Raw genomic sequence first — 23,720 nt, 5'->3', positions numbered from 1 at the left:
GTCCAACGCTGCCGGATTGTGGAGGCGACGTAGCGTAGCGTCTCCTGAGCGTTCTTCGACATTTCTTTCGAAGAGAAGTTCAGGTTCGAGAGGACGCCGCCGGGTCCCCAATTGGATGGGAAATCAGAATTGCAATCGAAATCGAACACCCATTAGTCACAGGCACACAGATAGTTGTCGCGACATTTGTACGGTGGTGTCGTGATAAGATAAGAGTAGTGATATAGTGCAACTGTTGTCGAACAGGGTTTGTGTTGTCGCTGTTCCCGAAGGATAGGTGGGGAAACAAACTATGAAGGGGCCGAAGGGAGAGTGGCTACGGGGATGGTGTCGTCTCCAATTAGTTCAAAGATGAACTTGTTTGTGTCGTCCGTGAAGGGGGTCTTCGGTGTAAAATGCTCACATGAGGTTCTACAGAAGAGAACGGTGTTCTCTTTTTTGGATGCCTGCTAGGTCTTAACAAAATTTTCGCAAAATTGTTTTTGGATTCTTGGAAAATTATTTCATGATTTTTGCCTAATTTCGTTTAAATTCTACAGTCGAACCTCCATGTGTCGATGTTCCTTGACTCGATATCGACTCATGGAGGTAAATTTTTCCACACTGAAAAATAATTTCTGGGTTACTATGATGGTCCCTTCAAAAAGCTTCCCAAAGGATTTTTGTTCCACTTCTCGATATTTCCTTGAGTTGATGGTCCCTTCAATATCGACTCATGGAGGTTTTACTGTAGTAGAATTTTGACCACATTCTAATACATTCCTGTAGAAAGTCTTGACAAATTTTGTGTAGAATCTTGTTTAGAAGAAGAAGTCAGAATCAGAAGAATCAAAAGAAGAAGAATTGAAAGAATCTTTATAACAAGATCTTAAGAAATCCTTGGAGCAATTTCTGGAAGAGAAATTTCTGGAAGGAATATCTGAATGTAAAGAATTCTTGAGAATTTCCTCAATAATCTATTGTAGAACTTCTTAAGGAATCTTTGGTGAAAATTCTTATTAAAGCTTCTAAAAAAATTGGAAAGAGTTCTTAATTTCTGATTTTTTTTTCCTAAAAAATATCCATGGGGTATTTTTGAGATAGTTCATGAAAGGTTTTCAAGATAGAAATTCGTAGATGAACTGCTGGAACAATCTGTGCAAATTTTTTTGAAGAAATTTTTGAAGTACAGTTTCTTACCGATTTTGGCAACACCCGTTTTTGTCTACTCCCGATTTTGGCAACACCCGATTTTGGCAACATTTCCTTCCCGATTTTGGCAACACCCGTTTTTGGCAACAATTTCTTACCGATTTTGGCAACACCCGATTTTGGCAACAATTTTTTACCGATTTTGGCAACAAAAAATTTTGACCAAAAATTTTTACCGAAAAATCGCTTGTATTCGTAAATGTATTTATATTTTAGCTTTACTCTTCTTCAAAAAATCAAAATTCGTTAGATTTTCCAAAATCAACAATTTTATAAATCATGACGTAATTTATGAACGTCACCTACAGGGATCGTTTTATAACTTGTGAATAGTCCATATTTAAAATATAAGCCAAATTGACGTATAAAAGTTGAAAATAATCAACACAAAAATATTACCGATTTTGGCAACACCCCAATTTGGCAACATAAAATTCACCTCGTGTTGCCAAAATCGGTAAGAAACTGTATTTTCTTAAGGAATCCATGCAACATTTTTGGAAGCCCTCCGTGCAAGACTTCCTTAAGGAGATCTTGAAGAAATGTCTGGAGGACGTTCTAAAGTCTAAAGGAATCCCTAGAAGATTTTGTGAGAAGTTTTCTGACTGAATTTCTTTAGGATTTCCCGGATAACTTTTTAAAGTAAACCTACGCTGAGTTTCTAAAGGAGTCCCTGAAAGAATTTCTTTAAGAATCCTAGGGAGATTTTTTTAGGATCTCATGAAAGATATTTTAAATGAATCGTAGGATGGATTTCAGCAAGGGTCCATGGAAGAATTATCAAAAACTATGTAGAAGTTTTTTTGTCCCTCATAAATTTGTGAAGGAACCCTTAGGGCAGCTTCTATAGAAATCCCTGCAGAAAATTTCCGAACGGATCTCCCAATTTTTTTTAAGAGTCTGGAGGAATTTCTAAAGAAATCCCAGGATGATTTTCTGACAGAAATTCAGATTTTCAAAAAAACAAAATCCCTTGAGCAATTTCTAAAGCAAACCCCGGCGAAAGTTTTGGAATAAATCCTTGGGAAATCGTTTGAGAGAATGCTTAAAGGAATTTCCGAAGAATTTTTCGGAACAGGGTAAATCTCTGAAGGAGTAGTAGGCCTGGCCGCTTTAATGCTTGTAATGCACCCCTGATGCACTGCAATTATTAATAATGACAAGAAAAATGATAGGAGTAGTCGATCCTATCATTTTCCAGGATTCTTTCAATGAATGGCTGTGTATGGGTAGACTAGACTAGACAGGGTAAATCTCTGAAGGATTTTCTAAAGTGGAGGAATTTCTGCAGAAACTGATACTCAACTTTCTTAGACAACGCTTTGTTAAACTTCTGGAGGAATCCCTAGTGGAATTTCTGGATGAATTGGATGTTGCTGTGGGAATTTCTGGTGAAAACCTTGGAAGCATTTCCAAAGTAACCCCAGTATAAATTTTTGAAGGAACTTTTCCAATATTTTCTTAAATACTTTGAAATAGCTTCTAAAGGCATCACTGAAAATTAAATGTCCAAAGAAATCTCTGAAGGAAGCTCTGAATGAATTTTTGAAAAAATCCTTGCAGGGATATCAGCCCAAATTCATGGATAATTTTTTGAAAAAAAATAGAGAAACATCAGAAGTAAATCATGCAAGCTGCTATGAAAGAATTCTTTGTGAAATTTGTAGAATTGGGGGAATTTCTGAACAAATCCCTGAAGGAAATTTCCGAATGAATCCATGAAAGATTTTTTGATAGAATCATTTAGGGAATTTTTGGCCGAGTACTACGACAAATTTCCGAAAGATTGTTTTGAAAGAATTTTTGATAGATTCCTTATAGGAATCTCCAAAAGATTCTCCAAACGAATGCCCAGAGAAATTTCTGAATGAATATCCAGAGGAATTTCTGAAGTATTCTCTGGGCGAATTTCTCAACCAATCTGATATGATTGGTGAAAAATTTGATTTCTGAAGTATCAGTTTTCACTATTGTGGACGTTCTAATCTTCATTACATATTGTGGACACCCGGTGTTTATACTCGTTATATGTATGGAATTGCAAATTATGTTGGTTACTTCAGATGTAAAAATCGATTTCTGACGCCACTGTGCAACCCTCGCTGCTCACTCTTCATATATCAACATCCCTCAATCCTACTTACTTCTCACTCACTCTGTATTTCTCACTCTTCACTGCGCACTCCTCATTTCTCACTTCTCATTCCTCACTTTTTCACTCTCGTGTCTGTCTTTTCCCATTCTTCATTCCACACTTCTCACCACTCACTATTCCCTGCTCACTTCTTTCTGTTCACTCCACACTTTTCCCATTTAACTACTCACTTCCAACTTTTCACGGCTCATTCCTCAATTTACAATACTCACTTTTTTATTCTCGCTTTTGATCTTTGATGTACACTTCTCATTCTTTACTTTTCATTTTTAGTGCTAATTTCTCACTCACTCGCCACCTTTCACTCTGCACTGCGGACTTTTGCACACTCCTCACTTAGCACTCCACTTATTTAATTCAGATGCTTAATCATATAGCCGAGGCGGTAAACGCACGGGTATTCAGCATGACCATGCTGAGGGTGACGGGTTCGATTCCCGGTCGGTCCAGGATCTTTTCGTAAAGGAAATTTCCTTGACTTCCTTGGGCATACAGTATCTTCGTGCCTGCCACACGATATACGCATGCAAAATGGTCATTGGCAGAGGAAGCTCTCAGTTAATAACTGTGGAAGTGCTCATAGAACACTAAGCTGAGAAGCAGGCTTTGTCCCAGTGAGGACGTTACGCCAAGAAGAGAGAGAGAGAGCTTAATCATATTCTTGAAGAATGTTATTCTCATTTTTGCAGAATCTTTTTCAGATTGTTGCAGAATCTTATCGAAATTTCTACAGAATCTTGATGAATTTTGTTGACGTGTGCACGAATCTGACCCAGATTCGAGTACAATCTGTTCCAGATTCGAGGACAATCTGCTCCAGATTCGAGTAGAATATGTTCCAAATTCGAGTGGAATCTGTTCCAGATTCGAGCCAAAATCTATCCCAGATACGAATCAGAATCCATCCAAGATTCGAGCCAGAATCTGCCCCAGATTCTAGTGCAATTTGTCACAGATTCGAGTTAGAATCTTTCCCAGATTCGAGTTAAATCTTTCCCAGATTGGAGTAGAATTTGTCCCAAATTCGAGTAGAATAAGTCACAGATTCGAGTAGATTCTGTTTCAGATCCGAGTAGAATCTGACTTCTCAATCTTGAGTAGAATCTGTTGTCTTAAACACGAGTAGAATCTGTCCCAGATTCGATCTTAAGCTGTTCTAGATTCAAGTAGAATCTCTTCCAGATTCGAGTAGAATCTCTTCCAGATTCGAGTAGAATCTCTTCCAGATTCGAGTAGAATCTCTTCCAAATTCGAGTAGAATCTGTTCTAGATTCGAAAATAATCTGTCTTGGATTCGAGTAGAATCTGTCTCGGATTCGAGTAGAATCTGTCCCAGATTCGGGTGAAATTTGTCCCAGATTCTAGGCAGAATCTGTTCCAGATTCGAGGCAGAATCTGTTACAGATTCGAGGCAGAATCTGTTCAGATTCGAGGCAGAATCTGTTCAGATTCGAGTAGAATGTGTCCCAGACTCGAGTAGAATCTGTTCAGATTCGAGTAGAATGTGTCCCAAACTCGAGTAGAATCTGTCCCAGATTCGAGTAGAATCTGTCCCAGATTCGAGTAGAATCTGTCCCAGATTCGAGTAGAATCTGTCCCAGATTCGAGTAGAATCTGTCCCAGATTCGAGTAGAATCTGTCCCAGATTCGAGTAGAATCTGTCCCAGATTCGAGTAGAATCTGTCCCAGATTCGAGTAGAATCTGTCCCAGATTCGAGTAGAATCTGTCCCAGATTCGAGTAGAATCTGTCCCAGATTCGAGTAGAATCTGTCCCAGATTCGAGTCAGAATCTGTCCCAGATTCGAGTCAGAATCTGTCCCAGATTCGAGTCAGAATCTGTCCCAGATTCGAGTCAGAATCTGTCCCAGATTCGAGTCAGAATCTGTCCCAGATTCGAGTCAGAATCTGTTCCAGATTCGAGTTAGAATCTGTGTCAGATTCGAGTTAGAATTTGTCCCAGATTCGAGTCAAACTCTGTCCCAGATTCGAGTCAGACTCTGTCCCAGATTCGAGTCAGACTCTGTCCCAGATGCGAGTTAGACTCTGTCCTAGATTCGAGTCAGACTCTGTCCTAGATTCGAGTCAGACTCTGTTCTGGATTCGAGTCAGAATCTGTTCCCGATTCGAGTTAGAATCTGTCCCAGATTCGAGACGAATCTGTCCCAGATTCGAGACGAATCTGTCCCAGATTCGAGACGAATCTGTCCCAGATTCGAGACGAATCTGTCGCAGATTCGAGACGAATCTGTCCCAGATTCGAGTCAGACTCTGTCCTAGATTCGAGTCAGAATCTGTTCCAGATTCGAGTTAGAATCTGTCCCAGATTCGAGTTAGAATCTGACCCAGATTCGAGTCAAAATCTGTTCCAGATTCGAGTTAAAATCTGTTCCAGATTCGAGTTAGAATTTGTCCCAGATTCGAGTCAAACTCTGTCCCAGATTCGAGTCAGACTCTGTCCCAGATTCGAGTCAGACTCTGTTCCAGATTCGAGTCAGACTCTGTCCTAGATTCGAGTCAGACTCTGTCCTAGATTCGAGTCAGAATCTGTTCCAGATTCGAGTTAGAATCTGTCCCAGATTCGAGTTAGAATCTGTCCCAGATTCGAGTTAGAATCTGTCCCAGATTCGAGTTAGAATCTGACCCAGATTCGAGTCAAAATCTGTTCCAGATTCGAGTTAAAATCTGTTCCAGATTCGAGTTAGAATTTGTCCCAGATTCGAGTCAAACTCTGTCCCAGATTCGAGTCAGACTCTGTCCCAGATTCGAGTCAGACTCTGTTCCAGATTCGAGTCAGACTCTGTCCTAGATTCGAGTCAGACTCTGTCCTAGATTCGAGTCAGAATCTGTTCCAGATTCGAGTTAGAATCTGTCCCAGATTCGAGTTAGAATCTGTCCCAGATTCGAGTTAGAATCTGTCCCAGATTCGAGTTAGAATCTGTCCCAGATTCGAGACGAATCTGTCCCAGATTCGAGACGAATCTGTCCCAGATTCGAGACGAATCTGTCCCAGATTCGAGACGAATCTGTCCCAGATTCGAGACGAATCTGTCCCAGATTCGAGACGAATCTGTCCCAGATTCGAGACGAATCTGTCCCAGATTCGAGACGAATCTGTCCCAGATTCGAGACGAATCTGCCCCAGATTCAAGACGAATCTGTCCCAGATTCAAGACGAATCTGTCCCAGATTCGAGACGAATCTGTTTCAGATTCGAGACGAATCTGTCCCAGATTCGAGACGAATCTGTCCCAGATTCGGGACGAATCTGTCCAAGATTCGGGACAAATCTGTCCAAGATTCGGGACGAATCTGTCCAAGATTCGGGACGAATCTGTCCCAGATTCGGGACGAATCTGTCCCAGGTTCGAGGCGAATCTGTCCCAGGTTCGAGGCGAATCTGTCCCAGATTCGAGGCGAATCTGTCCCAGATTCGAGACGAATCTGTCTCAGATTCGGGACGAATCTGTCCCAGATTCGGGACGAATCTGTCCTAGATTCGAGACAAGTCTGTCCCAGATTCGAGACGAATCTGTCCTAGATTCGGACGAATCTGTCCGAGATTTCAGACGAATCTGTCCAAGATTCAAGACGAATCTATCCTAGATTCAAGACGAATCTGTCCCTGATTCGAGACGAATCAGTTTCAGATTCGAGACGAATCTGTCTCAGATTCGAGACGAATCTGTCCCAGATTCCAGACGAATCTTTCTCAATTCGAAGATTGAGACGAATCTTTCCCACATTCGAAACGAATTTGTACCAGATTCGAAACGAATCTGTCCCAGATTCGAGACCAATCTGTCCCAGATTCGCGACCAATCTGTCTCAGATTCGAGACGAATCTGTCTCAGATTCGAGACGAATCTGTCCCAGATTCGAGTAGAATCTGTCCCAGAGTCGAGACGAATCTGTCCCAGATTCGATTAGTATCTGTCCCAGATTCGAGACGAATCTGTCCCAGATTCGAGACGAATCTGTCCCACATTCGAGACGAATCTGTCTCAGATTCGAGGCGAATCTGTCCCAGATTTGAGACAAATCTGTCCCGGATTTGAGACGAATCTGTCCCAGATTCGAGACGAATCTGTCCCAGATTCGAGACGAATCTGTCCCAGATTCGAGACGAATCTGTCCCAGATTCGAGACGAATCTGTCCCAGATTCGAGACGAATCTGTCCCTGATTCGAGACGAATCAGTTTCAGATTCGAGACGAATCTGTCTCAGATTCGAGACGAATCTGTCCCAGATTCCAGACGAATCTTTCTCAATTCGAAGATTGAGACGAATCTTTCCCACATTCGAAACGAATTTGTACCAGATTCGAAACGAATCTGTCCCAGATTCGAGACCAATCTGTCCCAGATTCGCGACCAATCTGTCTCAGATTCGAGACGAATCTGTCTCAGATTCGAGACGAATCTGTCGCAGATTCGAGACGAATCTGTCCCAGATTCGAGTCAGACTCTGTCCTAGATTCGAGTCAGAATCTGTTCCAGATTCGAGTTAGAATCTGTCCCAGATTCGAGTTAGAATCTGACCCAGATTCGAGTCAAAATCTGTTCCAGATTCGAGTTAAAATCTGTTCCAGATTCGAGTTAGAATTTGTCCCAGATTCGAGTCAAACTCTGTCCCAGATTCGAGTCAGACTCTGTCCCAGATTCGAGTCAGACTCTGTTCCAGATTCGAGTCAGACTCTGTCCTAGATTCGAGTCAGACTCTGTCCTAGATTCGAGTCAGAATCTGTTCCAGATTCGAGTTAGAATCTGTCCCAGATTCGAGTTAGAATCTGTCCCAGATTCGAGTTAGAATCTGTCCCAGATTCGAGTTAGAATCTGTCCCAGATTCGAGACGAATCTGTCCCAGATTCGAGACGAATCTGTCCCAGATTCGAGACGAATCTGTCCCAGATTCGAGACGAATCTGTCCCAGATTCGAGACGAATCTGTCCCAGATTCGAGACGAATCTGCCCCAGATTCAAGACGAATCTGTCCCAGATTCAAGACGAATCTGTCCCAGATTCGAGACGAATCTGTTTCAGATTCGAGACGAATCTGTCCCAGATTCGAGACGAATCTGTCCCAGATTCGGGACGAATCTGTCCCAGATTCGGGACGAATCTGTCCAAGATTCGGGACAAATCTGTCCAAGATTCGGGACGAATCTGTCCAAGATTCGGGACGAATCTGTCCCAGATTCGGGACGAATCTGTCCCAGGTTCGAGGCGAATCTGTCCCAGGTTCGAGGCGAATCTGTCCCAGATTCGAGGCGAATCTGTCCCAGATTCGAGACGAATCTGTCTCAGATTCGGGACGAATCTGTCCCAGATTCGGGACGAATCTGTCCTAGATTCGAGACAAGTCTGTCCCAGATTCGAGACGAATCTGTCCTAGATTCGGACGAATCTGTCCGAGATTTCAGACGAATCTGTCCAAGATTCAAGACGAATCTATCCTAGATTCAAGACGAATCTGTCCCTGATTCGAGACGAATCAGTTTCAGATTCGAGACGAATCTGTCTCAGATTCGAGACGAATCTGTCCCAGATTCCAGACGAATCTTTCTCAATTCGAAGATTGAGACGAATCTTTCCCACATTCGAAACGAATTTGTACCAGATTCGAAACGAATCTGTCCCAGATTCGAGACCAATCTGTCCCAGATTCGCGACCAATCTGTCTCAGATTCGAGACGAATCTGTCTCAGATTCGAGACGAATCTGTCCCAGATTCGAGTAGAATCTGTCCCAGAGTCGAGACGAATCTGTCCCAGATTCGATTAGTATCTGTCCCAGATTCGAGACGAATCTGTCCCAGATTCGAGACGAATCTGTCCCACATTCGAGACGAATCTGTCTCAGATTCGAGGCGAATCTGTCTCAGATTCGAGACGAATCTATTTCAGATTCGAGACGAATCTGTCCCAGATTCGAGACGAATCTGTCCCAGATTTGAGACAAATCTGTCCCGGATTTGAGACGAATCTGTCCCAGATTCGAGACGAATCTGTCCCAGATTCGAGACGAATCTGTCCCAGATTCGAGACGAATCTGTCCCAGATTCGAGACGAATCTGTCCAAGATTCGAGATGAATCTATCCCAGATTTGAGACGAATCTGTCCCAGATTCGAGACGAATCTGTCCCAGATTCGAGACGAATCTGTCCCAGATTCGAGACGAATCTGTCCCTGATTCGAGACGAATCAGTTTCAGATTCGAGACGAATCTGTCTCAGATTCGAGACGAATCTGTCCCAGATTCCAGACGAATCTTTCTCAATTCGAAGATTGAGTCGAATCTTTCCCACATTCGAAACGAATTTGTACCAGATTCGAAACGAATCTGTCCCAGATTCGAGACCAATCTGTCCCAGATTCGAGTAGAATCTGTCCCAGAGTCGAGACGAATCTGTCCCAGATTCGAGACGAATCTGTCCCAGATTCGAGACGAATCTGTCCCACATTCGAGACGAATCTGTCTCAGATTCGAGGCGAATCTGTCTCAGATTCGAGACGAATCTATTTCAGATTCGAGACGAATCTGTCCCAGATTCGAGACGAATCTGTCCCAGATTCGAGACAAATCTGTCCCAGATTCGAGACGAATCTGCCCCAAATTCGAGACGAATCTGTCCCAAATTCAAGCAGAATATTTTCTAGATTCGTGCAGAATCTGTCCCAGATTTGAGTCAAAATGTGTCCTTGGTTTGGATCAGATTCGAGTTGAATCTATTCTCGATGTTTCTTCCAGATTCGACCACCGTCGCGCATTTTACCCCATTTTCCCTATACACCTCCTCAGTTGATTGTCTGTTACCCGATACTGCACGAGGGAGTTGCTGGCGTCGACTCAAATGGATGGTATCGTGAAAATAGCGCTCTCTGCATATTCCGATCCGATATTCTTCCCTTGCTTGTCGAAATAGAACGAATTCGTAGAATTCTTTTGTTGACTCGAACCACCTGCAATAACTGCAAGAACTAGAATGATACTGAGTAAATCGCCTCTACCAAGATGTTTTTTTTTTTCATGTCCACCCTTTCGGCATCGTTTTCGCACATTGTTCAATGCGCGCGGCCGGCGGGTCAACGAAAATAGCATTGGCATCTCGGAGCAGCGGAGCAAAGCACAGTCAAGTGTCCCGGTCCATTTTGGTGTCGTCAGACAGCCAGCAGAAGATTTTTGTCAGTTAGGATGGGACACACATACCTAATCGTCGTCGTCGTCGTTGAGTCGTTCGAGTCGAGAGCGTTAGATGATTGGTTTTTGGCGAAGAAGAAAATAGTTTCGCCGGGTAACGTGGGACATTGTTTTCCCCTATTCCGAGCCTGTCTGTCGATAGAATAGAAATGACGAGATGAGGTTGAGGACGGAAACTCCCACTTCGATCAAGTTCAATGTCGAATACGTGACGTCTGGGTTAGGAATGCGACAGAAAGAGTCGATTGTGGGAGCAGGTATTTTGTGTCTTCCAAAAAAGGGACAAAGAATGCCACATATTTATTTTATTTGCCATTGTATTTATCAGTTTTGGAGACTTTTCAAATTCTCACAAAGTTGTGAGAATCTATATTAGAAATTCGTGGAAGATCTAAAACGGAGATTCGTTGAGATTCTCCACAGGAGATTCGTGAAGAATCTCCACAAGAGATTCGTGGAGAGTCTCCACAGGAGATTCGTGGAGAATCTCCACAGGAGATTCGTGGAGAATCTCCACAGGAGATTCATGGAGAATCTCTAACGAAGATTCATGGAGAATCTCCACTGGAGATTCGTGGACAATCTCCACAAGAGATTCATGCAGAATCTCTACAGGAGATTCACGGAGAATCTCTACAGGAGATTCATGGAGAATCTACAGAGGAGATTCGTGGAGAATCTCCACAGGAGATTCGTAGAAAATTCACTCAAATTTTAATTTTCGACAGTTAATTTTAATAATCCGGATGAAAACATAAATGAAACTCATTTCCGGAAATATCACATGAGTCAAATAAAAACAAATTATCGTTGCAATCATTAACCAAGCTGAGTCAACAAAAAAGGAAAACAGTAATGTCCCATTTACCAAACCGTCGGGTGTATGTTGCAACTGAAAAGTGCAACAACTCTGCAGCACAAACATAAGGGACCAGAGGCGGCACACCCATGGAGCATGGAAATATTTAACTACCCGAATTCGTGCGTACTGTCATCGGAGTTAACATTGCGGGAAACAGCCAGCGTCATTTGCAGTCAGTGCTGATTCTGTGCTTCCGAAATAATTTGTCGGTATGACTTCCACTGAAATATTCACCTGTTTGGTGTAATTAAACATGGATGTTCGTTGGAAATCGGATCGCTTGAATCTGGTAGCGATTTCGTTTAAAGTTAAACAACTATTTGTGTTTTATCATTCTGTGGAGATGCGACCATTTGAGGAGGAATTTCTGACGGAATCTCTATTGGAATTTCCAAAGAGTTTCTTCGTTGAATTCTTGATGATATTTCATTCCAGGATTTCCTGGAGAAATAACTGAGTAAATTCTTACTAAATCTTGTCCAGTTTCCTGCAGAATCTTGTCCAGATTCCTGAAGAATCTTGTCCAGATTCCTGCAGAATCTGTGTCCAGATTCCTGCAGAATATGTGCCCAGATTCCTGCAGAATTTGTGCCCAGATTCCTGCGGAATCTGTGTCCAGATTCCTGCCTAATCTGTGTCCAGATTCCTACAGAATCTGTGTCCAGATTCCTGCAGAATCTTACTCGGATCCTTGTAGAATGTTGCCCGGATTCATGCAGAATCTGTGTCCAGATTCCTGCAGAATCTGTGTCCAGATTCCTGCAGAATCTCTGTCCAGATTCCTGCAGCATCTGTGTCCAGATTCCTGCAGAATCTGTGTCCAGATTCCTGCAGAATCTTGTCCAGATTCCTGCAGAATCTTGTCCAGATTCCTGCAGAAGCTGTGTCCAGATTCCTGCAGAAACTGTGTCCAGATTCCTGCAGAAACTGTGTCCAGATTCCTGCAGAAACTGTGTCCAGATTCCTGCAGAAACTGTGTCCAGATTCCTGCAGAAACTGTGTCCAAATTCCTGCAGAAACTGTGTCCAGATTCCTGCAGAAACTGTGTCCAGATTCCTGCAGAATCTGTGTCCAGATTCCTGCAGAATCTGTGTCCAGATTCCTGCAGAATCTGTGTCCAGATTCCTGCAGAATCTGTGTCCAGATTCCTGCAGAATCTGTGTCCAGATTCCTGCAGAATCTGTGTCCAGATTCCTGCAGAATCTGTGTCCAGATTCCTGCAGAATCTGTGTCCAGATTCCTGCAGAATCCTTGTCCAGATTCCTGCAGAATCTGTGTCCAGATTCCTGCAGAAACTGTGTCCAGATTCCTGCAGAATCTGTGTCCAGATTCCTGCAGAATCTGTGTCCAGATTCCTGCAGAATCTGTGTCCAGATTCCTGCAGAATCTGTGTCCAGATTCCTGCAGAATCTGTGTCCAGATTCCTGCAGAATCTGTGTCCAGATTCCTGCAGAATCTGTGTCCAGATTCCTGCAGAATCTGTGTCCAGATTCCTGCAGAATCTGTGTCCAGATTCCTGCAGAATCTGTGTCCAGATTCCTGCAGAATCTGTGTCCAGATTCCTGCAGAATCTTGTCTCGATTCCAGAAGAATCTTGTCCAGATTCCTGCAGAATATTGTCCAGATTCCTGCAGAATCTTGTCCAGATTCCTGCAGAATCTTGTCCAGATTCATGCAGAATCTGTGTCCAGATTCCTGCAGAATCTGTGTCCAGATTCCTGCAGAATCTGTGTCCAGATTCCTGCAGAATCTGTGTCCAGATTCCTGCAGAATCTGTGTCCAGATTCCTGCAGAATCTGTGTCCAGATTCCTGCAGAATCTTCGTCCAGATTCCTGCAGAATCTGTGTCCAGATTCCTGCAGAATCTGTGTCCAGATTCCTGCAGAATCTGTGTCCAGATTCCTGCAGAATCTGTGTCCAGATTCCTGCAGAATCTGTGTCCAGATTCCTGCAGAATCTGTGTCCAGATTCCTGCAGAATCTGTGTCCAGATTCCTGCAGAATCTGTGTCCAGATTCCTGCAGAATCTGTGTCCAGATTCCTGCAGAATCTTGTCTCGATTCCTGAAGAATCTTGTCCAGATTCCTGCAGAATATTGTCCAGATTCCTGCAGAATCTTGTCCAGATTCCTGCAGAATCTTGTCCAGATTCCTGCAGAATCTGTGTCCAGATTCCTGCAGAATCTGTGTCCAGATTCCTGCAGAATCTGTGTCCAGATTCCTGCAGAATCTGTGTCCAGATTCCTGCAGAATCTGTGTCCAGATTCCTGCAGAATCTGTGTCCAGATTCCTGCAGAATCTGTGTCCAGATTCCTGCAGAATCTGTGTCGAGATTCTTGCAGAATCTGTGTCCAGATTCCTGCAGAATCTGTGTCCAGATTCTTGCAGAATCTGTGTCCAGATTCCTGCAGAATCTGTGTCCAGATTCCTGCAGAATCTTACTCGGATCCTTGTAGAATGTTGCCCGGATTCATGCAGAATCTGTGTCCAGATTCCTGCAGAATCTGTGTCCAGATTCCTGCAGAATCTGTGTCCAGATTCCTGCAGAATCTGTGTTCAGATTCCTGCAGAATCTGTGTCCAGATTCCTGCAGAATCTGTGTCCAGATTCCTGCAGAATCTGTGTCCAGATTCCTGCAGAATCTGTGTCCAGATTCCTGCAGAATCTTACTCGGATCCTTGTAGAATGTTGCCCGGATTCATGCAGAATCTGTGTCCAGATTCCTGCGGAATCTGTGTCCAGATTCCTGCCTAATCTGTGTCCAGATTCCTACAGAATCTGTGTCCAGATTCCTGCAGAATCTTACTCGGATCCTTGTAGAATGTTGCCCGGATTCATGCAGAATCTGTGTCCAGATTCCTGCAGAATCTGTGTCCAGATTCCTGCAGAATCTGTGTCCAGATTCCTGCAGAATCTTGTCCAGATTCCTGCAGAATCTTGTCCAGATTCCTGCAGAAGCTGTGTCCAGATTCCTGCAGAAACTGTGTCCAGATTCCTGCAGAAACTGTGTCCAGATTCCTGCAGAAACTGTGTCCAGATTCCTGCAGAAACTGTGTCCAGATTCCTGCAGAAACTGTGTCCAAATTCCTGCAGAAACTGTGTCCAGATTCCTGCAGAAACTGTGTCCAGATTCCTGCAGAATCTGTGTCCAGATTCCTGCAGAATCTGTGTCCAGATTCCTGCAGAATCTGTGTCCAGATTCCTGCAGAATCTGTGTCCAGATTCCTGCAGAATCTGTGTCCAGATTCCTGCAGAATCTGTGTCCAGATTCCTGCAGAATCTGTGTCCAGATTCCTGCAGAATCCTTGTCCAGATTCCTGCAGAATCTGTGTCCAGATTCCTGCAGAAACTGTGTCCAGATTCCTGCAGAATCTGTGTCCAGATTCCTGCAGAATCTGTGTCCAGATTCCTGCAGAATCTGTGTCCAGATTCCTGCAGAATCTGTGTCCAGATTCCTGCAGAATCTTGTCTCGATTCCTGAAGAATCTTGTCCAGATTCCTGCAGAATATTGTCCAGATTCCTGCAGAATCTTGTCCAGATTCCTGCAGAATCTTGTCCAGATTCCTGCAGAATCTTGTCCAGATTCCTGCAGAATCTGTGTCCAGATTCCTGCAGAATCTGTGTCCAGATTCCTGCAGAATCTGTGTCCAGATTCCTGCAGAATCTGTGTCCAGATTCCTGCAGAATCTGTGTCCAGATTCCTGCAGAATCTGTGTCCAGATTCCTGTAGAATCTGTGTCCAGATTCCTGCAGAATCTGTGTCCAGATTCCTGCAGAATCTGTGTCCAGATTCCTGCAGAATCTTACTCGGATCCTTGTAGAATGTTGCCCGGATTCATGCAGAATCTGTGTCCAGATTCCTGCAGAATCTGTGTCCAGATTCCTGCAGAATCTGTGTCCAGATTCCTGCAGAATCTGTGTCCAGATTCCTGCAGAATCTGTGTCCAGATTCCTGCAGAATCTGTGTCCAGATTCCTGCAGAATCTGTGTCCAGATTCCTGCAGAATCTGTGTCCAGATTCCTGCAGAATCTGTGTCCAGATTCCTGCAGAATCTGTGTCCAGATTCCTGCAGAATCTGTGTCCAGATTCCTGCAGAATCTGTGTCCAGATTCCTGCAGAATGTTGCCCAGATTCCTGCAGAATCTTGTCCAGATTCCTGCAGAATCTTGTCCAGATTCCTGAAGAATCTTGTCCAGATTCCTGCAGAATATTGTCCAGATTCCTGCAGAATCTTGTCCAGATTCCTGCAGAATCTTGTCCAGATTCCTGCAGAATCTTGTCCAGATTCCTGCAGAATCTTGTCCAGATTCCTGCAGAATCTTGTCCAGATTCCTGCAGAACCTTGTCCACATTCCTGCAGAATCTAGCTCGGATTCTTGTAAAATCTTGCCCGGATTCTTGCAGTATCTTGCCCGCATTCTTGTCCAATCTTATCCAGATTGTCGAATCTTGTCCAGCTTCCTGCAAAATCTATGTGCAGATTCCTGCAGAAACTGTGTCCAGATTCCTGCAGAAACTGTGTCCAGATTCCTGCAGAATCTGTGTCCAGATTCCTGCAGAATCTGTGTCCAGATTCCTGCAGAATCTGTGTCCAGATTCCTGCAGAATCTGTGTCCAGATTCCTGCAGAATCTGTGTCCAGATTCCTGCAGAATCTGTGTCCAGATTCCTGCAGAATCTGTGTCCAGATTCCTGCAGAATCTGTGTCCAGATTCCTGCAGAATCTGTGTCCAGATTCCTGCAGAATCTGTGTCCAGATTCCTGCAGAATCTTGTCTCGATTCCTGAAGAATCTTGTCCAGATTCCTGCAGAATATTGTCCAGATTCCTGCAGAATATTGTCCAGATTCCTGCAGAATCTTGTCCAGATTCCTGCAGAATCTTGTCCAGATTCCTGCAGAATCTGTGTCCAGATTCCTGCAGAATCTGTGTCCAGATTCCTGCAGAATCTGTGTCCAGATTCCTGCAGAATCTGTGTCCAGATTCCTGCAGAATCTGTGTCCAGATTCCTGCAGAATCTGTGTCCAGATTCCTGCAGAATCTGTGTCCAGATTCCTGCAGAATCTGTGTCCAGATTCCTTCAGAATCTGTGTCCAGATTCCTGCAGAATCTGTGTCCAGATTCCTGCAGAATCTGTGTCCAGATTCCTGCAGAATCTTACTCGGATCCTTGTAGAATGTTGCCCGGATTCATGCAGAATCTGTGTCCAGATTCCTGCAGAATCTGTGTCCAGATTCCTGCAGAATCTGTGTCCAGATTCCTGCAGAATCTGTGTCCAGATTCCTGCAGAATCTGTGTCCAGATTCCTGCAGAATCTGTGTCCAGATTCCTGCAGAATCTGTGTCCAGATTCCTGCAGAATCTGTGTCCAGATTCCTGCAGAATCTGTGTCCAGATCCCTGCAGAATCTGTGTCCAGATTCCTGCAGAATCTGTGTCCAGATTCCTGCAGAATCTGTGTCCAGATTCCTGCAGAATATTGCCCAGATTCCTGCAGAATCTTGTCCAGATTCCTGAAGAATCTTGACCAGATTCCTGCAGAATATTGTCCAGATTCCTGCAGAATATTGTCCAGATTCCTGCAGAATCTTGTCCAGATTCCTGCAGAATCTTGTCCAGATTCCTGCAGAATCTTGTCCAGATTCCTGCAGAATCTTGTCCAGATTCCTGCAGAATCTTGTCCAGATTCCTGCAGAACCTTGTCCACATTCCTGCAGAATCTAGCTCGGATTCTTGTAAAATCTTGCCCGGATTCTTGCAGTATCTTGCCCGCATTCTTGTCCAATCTTATCGAGATTGTCGAATCTTGTCCAGCTTCCTGCAAAATCTATGTGCAGATTCCTGCAGAAACTGTGTCCAGATTCTTGCAGAATCTGTGTCCAGATTCCTGCAGAATCTGTGTCCAGATTCTTGCAGAATCTGTGTCCAGATTCTTGCAGAATCTGTGTCCAGATTCTTGCAGAATCTGTGTCCAGATTCTTGCAGAATCTGTGTCCAGATTCTTGCAGAATATGTGTCCAGATTCTTGCAGAATATGTGTCCAGATTCTTGCAGTATCTTGCCCGCATTCTTGTCCAATCTTATCGAGATTGTCGAATCTTGTCCAGCTTCCTGCAAAATCTATGTGCAGATTCCTGCAGAAACTGTGTCCAGATTCTTGCAGAATCTGTGTCCAGATTCCTGCAGAATCTGTGTCCAGATTCTTGCAGAATCTGTGTCCAGATTCTTGCAGAATCTGTGTCCAGATTCTTGCAGAATCTGTGTCCAGATTCTTGCAGAATCTGTGTCCAGATTCTTGCAGAATATGTGTCCAGATTCTTGCAGAATATGTGTCCAGATTCTTGCAGAATCTGTGTCCAGATTCTTGCAGAATCTGTGTCCAGATTCTTGCAGAATCTGTGTTCAGATTCCTGCAGAATCTGTGTCCAGATTTCTGAAGAATCTGTGTCCAGGTTCCTGCAGAATCTTGTCCATATTCATACAGAATGTTGTCCACATTCCTGCAGAATCTAGCTCGGATTCTTGTAAAATCTTGCCCGGATTCTTGCAGTATCTTGCCCGCATTCTTGTCGAATCTTATCCAGATTCCTGTCGAATCTTGTCTTCCTGCAAAATCTATGTGCAGATTCCTGCAGAATCTGTGTTCAGATTCTTGCAGAATCTGTGTCCAGATTTCTGGTAAATCTGTGTCCAGATTCCTGCAGAATCTGTTTCCAGATTCCTGCAGAATCTTGTCCATATTCATGCAGAATGTTGTCCACATTCCTGCAGAATCTTGTCGCGTTTCCTGCCGAATATTGTTCTTTCTCCTGTAGAACCTTGTCCAGATTCCCGCAGAATCTTGTCCAGATTCCTGCAGAATCTTGGCCAGATTCCTGCAAAATGTTGTCCAGATTCCTGTTGAATCTTGTCGCGTTTCCTGCCGAATATTGTTCTTATTGCTGCAGAATCTTGTCCAGATTCCTGCAGAATCTTGTCCAGATTCCTGTAGAACCTTGTCCAGATTCCCGCAGAATCTTGTCCAGATTCCTGCAGAATCTTGGCCAGATTCCTGCAAAATGTTGTCCAGATTCCTGTTGAATCTTGTCGCGTTTCCTGCCGAATATTCTTCTTATTCCTGCAGAATCTTGTCCAGATTCCTGCAGAATGTTGTCCAGATTCCTGCAGAATCTTGTCCAGATTCCTGCAGAATCTTGTCCAGATTCCTGCAGAATCTTGTCCAGATTCCTGCAGAATCTTGTCCAGATTCCTGCAGAATTTTGTCCAGATTCCTGCAGAATCTTGTCCAGATTCCTGCAGAATCTTGTCCAGATTCCTGCAGAATCTTGTCCAGATTCCTGCAGAATCTTGTCCAGATTCCTGCAGAATCTTGTCCAGATTCCTGCAGAATCTTGTCCAGATTCCTGCAGAATCTTGTCCAGATTCCTGCAGAATCTTGTCCAGATTCCTGCAGAATCTTGTCCAGATTCCTGCAGAATCTTGTCCAGATTCCTGCAGAATCTTGTCCAGATTCCTGCAGAATCTTGTCCAGATTCCTGCAGAATCTTGTCCAGATTCCTGCAGAATCTTGTCCAGATTCCTGCAGAATCTTGTCAAGATTCTGGCAGAATCTTGTCCAGATTCCGGCAGAATCTTGTCCAGATTCCGGCAGAATCTTGTCCAGATTCCGGCAGAATCTTGTCCAGATTCCTGCAGAATCTTGTCCAGATTCCTGCAGAATCTTGTCCAGATTTTTGCAGAATCTTGTCCAGATTCCTGCAGAATCTTGTCCAGATTCCTGCAGAATCTTGTCCAGATTCCTGCAGAATCTTGTCCAGATTCCTGTAGAATCTTGTCCAGATTCCTGCAGAATCTTGTCCAGATTCCTGCAGAATCTTGTCCAGATTCCTGCAGAATCTTGTCCAGATTCCTGCAGAATCTTGTCCAGATTCCTGCAGAATCTTGTCCAGATTCCTGCAGAATCTTGTCCAGATTCCTGCAGAATCTTGTCCAGATTCCTGCAGAATCTTGTCCAGATTCCTGCAGAACCTTGTCCAGATTCCTGCAGAACCTTGTCCAGATTCCTGCAGAATCTTGTCCAGATTCTGGCAGAATCTTGTCCAGATTCTGGCAGAATCTTGTCCAGATTCTGGCAGAATCTTGTCCAGATTCTGGCAGAATCTTGTCCAGATTCCGGCAGAATCTTGTCCAGATTCCTGCAGAATCTTGTCCAGATTCCGGCAGAATCTTGTCCAGATTCCTGCAGAATCTTGTCAAGATTCCGGCAGAATCTTGTCAAGATTCCGGCAGAATCTTGTCCAGATTCCGGCAGAATCTTGTCCAGATTCCGGCAGAATCTTGTCCAGATTCCGGCAAAATCTTGTTCAGATTCGTGTAGAATATGCTAGAATCTGTCACATATTCGTGTAGAATCTGACACAGATTCTGCAAGAATCTGACACAGCTTCTGTAAGAATTTGACACAGATTCTGCAAGAATCTGACACAGATTCTGCAAGAATCTGACACAGATTCTGCAAGAATCTGACACAGATTCTGCAAGAATCTGACACAGATTCTGCAAGAATCTGACACAGATTCTGCTAGAATCTGACACAGATTCTGCAAGAATCTGACACAGATTCTGCAAGAATCTGACACAGATTCTGCTAGAATCTGACACAGATTCTGCTAGAATCTGACACAGATTCTGCAAGAATCTGACACAGATTCTGCAAGAATCTGACACAGATTCTGCAAGAATCTGACACAGATTCTGCAAGAATCTGACACAGATTCTGCAAGAATCTGACACAGATTCTGCAAGAATCTGACACAGATTCTGCAAGAATCTGACACAGATTCTGCAAGAATCTGACACAGATTCTGCAAGAATCTGACACAGATTCTGCAAGAATCTGACACAGATTCTGCAAGAATCTGACACAGATTCTGCAAGAATCTGACACAGATTCTGCAAGAATCTGACACAGATTCTGCAAGAATCTGACACAGATTCTGCAAGAATCTGACACAGATTCTGCAAGAATCTGACACAGATTCTGCAAGAATCTGACACAGATTCTGCAAGAATCTGACACAGATTCTGCAAGAATCTGACACAAGTTCTGCAAGAATCTGACACAGATTCTGCGAGAATCTGACACAGATTCTGCAAGAATCTGACACAGATTCAGCAAGAATCTGACACAGATCCAGCAAGAATCTGACACAGATTCAGCAAGAATCTGACACAGATTCAGCAAGAATCTGACACAGATCCTGCAAGAATCTGACAACAGATTCTGCAAGAATCTGACACAGATTCTGCAAGAATCTGACAACAGATTCTGCAGGAATCTGACAACAGATTCTGCAAGAATCTGACAACAGATTCTGCAAGAATCTGACAACAGATTCTGCAAGAATCTGACAACAGATTCTGCAAGAATCTGACAACAGATTCTGCAAGAATCTGACAACAGATTCTGCAAGAATCTGACAACAGATTCTGCAAGAATCTGACAACAGATTCTGCAAGAATCTGACACCAGATTCTGCAAGAATCTGACACCAGATTCTGCAAGAATCTGACACCAGATTCTGCAAGAATCTGACAACAGATTCTGCAAGAATCTGACAACAGATTCTGCAAGAATCTGACAACAGATTCTGCAAGAATCTGACAACAGATTCTGCAAGAATCTGACAACAGATTCTGCAAGAATCTGACAACAGATTCTGCAAGAATATGACAACAGATTCTGCAAGAATCTGACACAGATTCTGCAAGAATCTGACACAGATTCCGCAAGAATCTGACACAGATTCCGCAAGAATCTGACACAGATTCTGCAAGAATCTGACACAGATTCTGCAAGAATCTGACACAGATTCTGCAAGAATCTGACACAGATTCTGCAAGAATCTGACACAGATTCTGCAAGAATCTGACACAGATTCTGCAAGAATCTGACACAGATTCTGCAAGAATCTGACACAGATTCTGCAAGAATCTGACACAGATTCTGTAAGAATCTGACACAGATTCTGCAAGAATCTGACACAGATTCTGCAAGAATCTGACACAGATTCTGCAAGAATCTGACACAGATTCAGCAAGAATCTGACACAGATCCAGCAAGAATCTGACACAGATTCTGCACGAATCTGACCTAGATTCTTCAAGAATCTGACCTAGATTCTGCGAGAATCTGACCTAGATTCTGCGAGAATCTGACACAGATTCTCACAAAGGTTCTAACAAAGATTCTGTATGAATCTGACACACTGAATCTGGGGAAACTTTTGGAGGAATACTAGGAGTAATTTCTGATGGAATTCCTAGAATATTTCCGACGAAGTTCTAATTTTCTTAAACCTAATTCAAAACAAATCATCCCACCACCGGTTCGATTCTCCATCATTATAATCACCCACGCAAAATATGTTTTTGTCGGCTGCTTTGGTTCTACCACCGCGGTGTTGTGAACTTGTGCGTGGTGTTTGCCGCCGTCATAGCCCCGGTAATAAATTTCACGCCTCGAGATAGTAAACAAGCCTGGTCTGGCTCTGACGGCACTGCCCTGGAGCTTACGAGTAGGAGCGACACGATAACATCGAAATATGACGCATACGGCGAAAAGGGGTGTGCAGGGTTGTTGACTTTCGATACCTATCAACAAGTGTGGTTCGCCGGAAAACCTAGTCGAAGCGCGCGGTCAAAGTGCGAGAGGTTTCTATTGGAAACGATTCAGAGAAATACCGACGGTTGTTGGAGTGACGGGTCCAGGAGATGGTTGTCGAAAGGTTTTTCACGGAAATAACGGTTCACAAACAAGCGAGAGGTCGGGTAGGGTCAACAGTCGCTAGCTGTGAAGTTCAAGGAACTGTTTTGTACAAACATGTTTTTAAAGCTGTCTAATGGTCTGAATTCGTTAAAATTCTGCAGGAATCTGAACAAGATTCTACAGAAATCTGAAGCAGATTCTGCAGGAATCTAAACCATATCCTGCAGGAATTTGGATAATACTCTGCATGAATCTGGATAAGATTCTGCAGGAGTATGGACCAGATTCTTCCGGAATCTGAGCAAGAATCTGGACATAACTGCAAGAATCTAGACAAGATTCTGCAGGAATCTGGACAATAGTTTGCAAGAATTCTGCAGCAGTATGGACAAAATTCTGCAGGAATACAGGATTCCAAAGGAATCTGGTCAAAATTCTGCAGGACTCCGGACATTTCGTCCCATCTTGTCCAGAAAACTGATAACCTTCAAGCAAAGGATATTCAAATACAATTAACCCGTCATTTACGACGCAATTGGCATCCCCACAGCCCACAACTCTCCCTGAATTAATTGATTAGAACCAATATTGAAACAGTCAACCGCAGAATCGATATATGTACTGGAAATGAAATCAACCTAATGACAGGCATCCGCAGCACAGCATTTGCATTACATATTGGGATGAGAGACTACGAGGAGGAGGAGGACGCATCATCATCATCATCATCATACGACACCGTTGCGTTGTTGCATTGCTCGAGCTAGAGCTGATGTGGTGCTTCAATAATTGTAATTATCAATTTACCTGCTGCGCGCCTGGGTTTCCAATTCCAAAGCGGTAACGACCGGTTCTCATCCTTCTGTTGTAGGAGATGGTCATTTACTGTCCTACTATGTCACCATATTGCCTATAGGTAGATAGTGGGACATGCATTGGGACACTTGCCGCGATCTGATTGGATTCGTTTTAGCTAGCCTACAACGCACTTGATTATCGGGGCCATTGGCGACAGGGACCGAATGTGTGTAATCCTCGATCTAATTAAGATAGATTTAAGGTGCTTTTATGCTGGGGTACGAGGGCGGATCGCTATCGATTCGCGTTACATAGAATTAACCGTGTCGTCCTCTGAATTCACCTCTCATTATCCCGAAAGAGCGGGTGAGCTGCAATATGGCTGAACGTAATTGCTACCTATTTGATTCAAATTGTTGGGACAGAAATAGGAAGTCATTAGACTGGCATAGCCGCAGGATTATTTCGCTTAGAGCTTTAACGGGTGTCCCATTTCATGGCAGATTCTCTTCTATTGGTATTTCTGCTGAAGCTGATCAACTTGTTGGACAACGCAATTGATTGGAAGCGAGTTCATAGCGGATTGTTAGGATTGGGAGTTTCAGTTCGATACACCTGATTTGAAAAACGTCTTATTTTCATCGGGTGTCCCATTCTGTGGCAAACGATGGCATTGTGTACTACAATATTACATCGTCCGTACATTGAAACAAAAAATAACAACACGAACTCGTTTGGTTTCACTTCCAAC

At 43.6% G+C, this 23,720-nt stretch overlaps 1 protein-coding gene across 6 annotated transcripts in view; it reads left to right on the top strand.

The window, feature by feature from the left end:
• LOC109424776 (eye-specific diacylglycerol kinase) overlaps positions 1–23,720 on the top strand; it is a 596,032-nt gene that overhangs the window by 403,737 nt on the left and 168,575 nt on the right. The gene's annotated exons all lie outside the window — the stretch shown is intronic.

This window comes from Aedes albopictus, chromosome 1 (assembly GCF_035046485.1).
Source record: "Aedes albopictus strain Foshan chromosome 1, AalbF5, whole genome shotgun sequence".
Classification (NCBI taxonomy): domain Eukaryota; kingdom Metazoa; phylum Arthropoda; class Insecta; order Diptera; family Culicidae; genus Aedes; species Aedes albopictus.
This window is presented reverse-complemented; position numbering and strand designations above follow the sequence as displayed.